Raw genomic sequence first — 5,109 nt, forward strand, 5'->3', positions numbered from 1 at the left:
CCACCACGGTGCGCAACGCCGGTGGGCACCCGGGAGTGCTTCGAAGTGTGCTCCAAGGTGCTGCGTGCACGTTGTCGGAGCCCGGTTTGCCCCGGGTGCGCACCTCGCGTGCACCTTCGTCGGGGTGGGCACCTTGGCTGGGTTTGCCCCGGCTGCGCTCCGAAGCGGGGTTATTGGAGCGCCGCCTCTTTTTTTGTCGGAGCGTTTGGTGGGGTTTCTCGCATTGGCTCTTCCGAGGCCCGGTTGCCACCCTGGCGCGCACGAAGTCGGAAGTAGGGTTAATTGCCCGGGTGCGCACCTTTGCCAGGGTGGGCACCTTACCTGGGCTGCGCACCAGGGCGGGCTCAAGATGGCACGCGCGTTCCGTTTTTTTCACTATCTTTCAAAACGGAAATTTTAAAATCTCCTTTTTTTTTTGCCTTTTCTGGAAATTAGTGAAGGCAGCGCATCAAAGGTGCGCACCTCGCTGCCCACCTTGGTGTGCTCTGAGGTGCGCACCCGGGAGCGCTACGAAGTGTGCTCCAAGGTGCGGCGTGCACGTTGTCGGAGCCCGGTTTGCCCCGGGTGCGCACCTCGCCTGCACCTTGGCCGGGGTGGGCACCTTGGCTGGGTTTGCCCAGGGTGCGCTCCGAAGCGGGGTTACTGGAGCGCCCCCTCTTTTTTTGTCAGAGCGTTTGGTGGGGTTTCTCGCATTGGCTCTTCCCAGGCCCGGTTGTTGGGTGCGCTCCCACCCTGGCGCGCGCGAAGTTGGAAGTTGGGTTAATTGCCCGGGCGCGCACCTTCGCCAGGGTGGGCACCTTGGTGCGCACACCTTGGCTGGGCTGCGCACCAGGGCGGGCTCAAGATGGCACCAGCATTCCCTTTTTCTCACTATCTTTCAAAACGGAAATTTTAAAATCTCGTTTTTTTTTTGCCTTTTATGGAAATTAGTGAAGGCATCGCATCAAAGGTGCGCACCTCGCTGCCCACCTTGGTGTGCTCCGAGGTGCCCACCACGGTGCGCAACGCCGGTGCGAACCCGGGAGCGCCCCGATGTGTGCTCCAAGGTGCGGCGTGCACGAAGTCGGACCCCGGTTTGCCCCGGGTGCGCACCTCGCGTGCACCTTGGTGCGCACACCTTGGCTGGGTTGCGCGGCCTGGTGGGCACCATGGTGCGCACCAAGGAGCGCTCCGAAGTGTGCTCCAAGGTGCGGCGTGCACGAAGTCGGAGCCCGGTTTGCCCCGGGTACGCACCTCGCGTGCACCTTCGCCGGGGTGGGCACCTCGGCTGGGTTGCGCGCCCTGGTGCGCACCAAGGAGCGCTCCGAAGTGTGCTCCAAGGTGCGGCGTGCACGAAGTCGGAGCCCGGTTTGCCCCGGGTGCGCACCTTCGCCGCGGTGCGCACCATGGCGTGCACGAAGTCGGAGCCCGGTTTGCCCCGGGTGCGCACCTCGCGTGCACCTTCGGCGGGGTTGCGCGCCCTGGTGGGCACCATGGTGCGCACCAAGGAGCGCTCCGAAGTGTGCTCCAAGGTGCGGCGTGCACGAAGTCGGAGCCCGGTTTGCCCCGGGTGCGCACCTCGCGTGCACCTTCGGCGGGGTTGCGCGCCCTGGTGGGCACCATGGTGCGCACCAAGGAGCGCTCCGAAGTGTGCTCCAAGGTGCGGCGTGCACGAAGTCGGAGCCCGGTTTGCCCCGGGTGCGCACCTCGCGTGCACCTTCGCCGCGGTGGGCACCATGGCGTGCACGAAGTCGGAGCCCGGTTTGCCCCGGGTGCGCACCTCGCGTGCACCTTCGCCGGGGTGGGCACCTCGGCTGGGTTGCGCGCCCTGGTGCGCACCAAGGAGCGCTCCGAAGTGTGCTCCAAGGTGCGGCGTGCACGAAGTCGGAGCCCGGTTTGCCCCGGGTGCGCACCTCGCGTGCACCTTCGCCAGGGTGGGCACCTCGGTGCGCACACCTTCTCAATGTTTTCTTGCCTTTTCTGGAAATTGGTGAAGGCAGCGCATCAAAGGTGCGCACCTCGGTGTGCTCCGAGGTGCGAACCCGAGAGCGCTCCGAGGTGCCCACGAAGTCGAAAGTCGGGTTAATTGCATTGTTTTCCCCGGGTGCGCTCCGAGGTGCGCAACATCGGCGCGCACCAAGGAGGGCTCCGAAGTGTGCTCCAAGGTGCGCACGATGGCGTGCACCTCTGGTGCGCACGATTCGGAGCTCGGTTTGACCGGGGTGCGCACACCTTGGCTGGGTTGCGCACCTTTTGTGCGCTCCAAGGTGCGCACGAAGTCGGAGCTCGGTTTGCCCCGGGTGCGCACCTTCGCCAGGGTGCGCACCTTGATGCGCACGCCTTGGCTGGGCTGCGCACCTTGGTGGGCGCCATGGTGCGCACCTTTCGTGCGCTCCAAGGTGCGCACGAAGTCGGAGCTCGGTTTGCCCCGGGTGCGCACCTTGGTGGGCGCCATGGTGCACTCCGAGGTGCCCAAGATTGGTGCGCACCAAGGAGCGCTCCGAAGTGCGCTCCAAGGTGCGCGCGAAGTCGAAAGTTGGGTTAATTGTCCGGTTTGCCTCGGGTGCGCACCTTGCGTGCACCTTCGCCAGGGTGGGCGCCTTGGTGCGCACACCTTGGCTGGGCTGCGCACACCTTGGCACCCGCGTTTCCTTCATTTTAAATTTTTTTTTTTTACAATCTCTCAAGTGGGAAATTCTATAATCTCAACTTTTTTTGCCTTTTCAGGAAACTTTTGAATGGAGCGCATCATTGGTGCGCTCCGAAGTGTGCTCCAAAGCTCTCTCCAGCTGCGTGCACCTGCCCCGGCCGCGCACCCGGCCCCGCCCAGCTTCGCTCACCTGTCCCGGGCGTCTGGTGCGGAACCTTAGAGTAAGAAACATCACCGTGCACCTTGGCCAACGTGCGCGACTCGACCGAGCGCGCACTGGCCGAGGTGCACACCGATTTCACCTGGGTGCGCGCGCAGCACCTCGGGCGCACCGGGGTGCGCGCACAACGCCCGGGTTGCACCGTGGCCTGTGTGCTCGGGGCGCCTCGGGTGCGCGCTCGGTGTCGCCCCCGCGCGCGCGGTAGTGCGGGCAGCGCACCCCGGCCCGGCCCGGCCCCGACGAGAACGCAAACGGGCAAAAGGTTTATTCAAATAGCATTGCGACGCCCGGCGAAAAACTAAAAAAGGGTGCAACACCGGGACTTCCCGGGAGGTCACCCATCCCAGTACTACTCCGGCCCAAGCGCGCTTAACTGCGGAGTTCTGATGGGATCTGGTGCACTAATGCTGGTATGATCGCACCCGTTATGAGCTTGTCGCAGTGTGTACTTAGCAAACCGCGACCCACGTGCGAATCCACCCCGGCCACCCACCCCCGTCGAGGTGCACACCCTCCCTCGCGAAGTGCGCCCCGTTCGCCAAGTGTGAGCCCTGCCCGGGTGCGCGCACCTTGCTAGGGCGTCGGGTGTGCACCCGGCCCGGCCTACGTGCGTGCACCTGGAGGGGGCGTCGTGTGCGTGCAGTGTCCCGTCTGCAACGCGGTGCCCACACACCACCTCGGGCGCAACGACCTGCGCTCACATGTGGGCCGAGTGCACCTTGGTGCATGTTCGGGGCGCCTCGGGTGCACGCTCGATCTTGCCCCGGTGCACCAAGGCGCTCGGTTTGCCCCGGGTGCGCACTTGGTGCAAGGTGGGCACCCAAAATAGGGATCAAGCACCAAAACACAAGTTTCGGGATGCAAAATGGGACCCAAGGACCACAAATGCGTTCCAAGACCCATGATGGGTCCACGAGAACAAAAATGTGTTCCGAGACTTAATAAACAAATATTGGGTTTTAGGAGAAGAAACATGCTCTGATGCCCAAAACGAGAATCGACCCCGAAAAGGCCACAGGCCAAAAGTGGGATGCGAGACAAAAAAAAATGGGACCCGAGGACCAAAATTGGGTTCCCAGGTCGAAGACAGGGCAACCGGACAAGAAACGACCTCTAAGGCTCGAAATGAGTCCCGACGACTAAAACTTGACAAGAAGCACCCATCAGGCACCCAACTCGACACCCATGGGATGCCGACCCACCCGGGCTTCCACCTAGCACACCTTGGCACCCACCCACCCTCGCACCCAACCTCGCACCCAACTTAGCACCTTTGAACCCACATTGGCACTCACCCTGACCCTGGCACCTTGGAACCCACATTGGCACTCACCTTGACCCTGGCACCCACCTTTGCACTCACCTTGGGACCCACCCTGGCTCCCACCTCGGCACCCACCCAGACACCCACCTTGGTTCCTTGGCACCCACCTTGGATCCTTGGCACCCACCCCGACACCCACCTTGGCACGCAACTTGGCTACTTGCCACCCACCTTGGCTCCTTGACGCCCACCCCGACAACCACCCCGTGACCTACCCTGGCTAGGGTTGGTGCACACCCACCCTGGTGCCCACCTTGGCACCCACCCTATGACCCACCTTGGCACGCACCTTAGTACCCACCCCGTTACCCACCCTAGGACCCACCCCGTGACCCACCTTGGCCAGGGTGGGTGCCTTGGTGCGCACAACTTGCCTGGGCTGCACACCAGGGCGGGCTCAAGATGGCACCCGCGTTCCGTTTTTTTCACTATCTTTCAAAACGGAAATTTTAAAATCTCATTTTTTTCTTTTTTTTGCCTTTTCTGGAAATTAGTGAAGGCAGCGCATCAAAGGTGCGCAATGCTGGTGCGAACCCGGGAGCGCTCCGATGTGTGCTCCAAGGTGCGGCGTGCACGAAGTCCGAGCCCGGTTTGCCCCGGGTGCGCACCTCGCGTGCACCTTCGCCGGGGTGAGCACCTTGGCTGGGTTGCGCGCCCTGGTGCGTACCAAGGAGCGCTCTGAAGTGTGCTCCAAGGTGCGGCGTGCACGAAGTCGGAGCCCGGTTTGCCCCGGGTGTGCACCTCGGGTGCGCACCTCGCGTGCACCTTCGCTGCGGTGGGCACCTTGGCTGGGTTGCGCGCCTTGGTGGGCACCATGCAGTGCACGAAGTCGGAGCCCGGTTTGCCCCGGGCGCGCACCTCCGCCAGGGTGGGCACCTTGGTGCGCACAACTTGCCTGGGCTGCGCATCAGGAAGGGCTCAAGATGGCACCCGCGT

At 63.4% G+C, this 5,109-nt stretch overlaps 1 non-coding gene across 1 annotated transcript; it reads right to left on the reverse strand.

The window, feature by feature from the left end:
* Nucleotides 1–3,154: 3,154 nt before the first annotated feature.
* On the reverse strand, nucleotides 3,155–3,273 carry LOC131860574 (5S ribosomal RNA). The gene has a single exon (XR_009359668.1). It is a non-coding gene; the product is annotated as a 5S ribosomal RNA (ribosomal RNA).
* Between the last annotated feature and the right edge of the window lie 1,836 nt (nucleotides 3,274–5,109).

This window comes from Cryptomeria japonica, unplaced genomic scaffold (genome assembly GCF_030272615.1).
Source record: "Cryptomeria japonica unplaced genomic scaffold, Sugi_1.0 HiC_scaffold_15, whole genome shotgun sequence".
Lineage (NCBI taxonomy): Eukaryota > Viridiplantae > Streptophyta > Pinopsida > Cupressales > Cupressaceae > Cryptomeria > Cryptomeria japonica.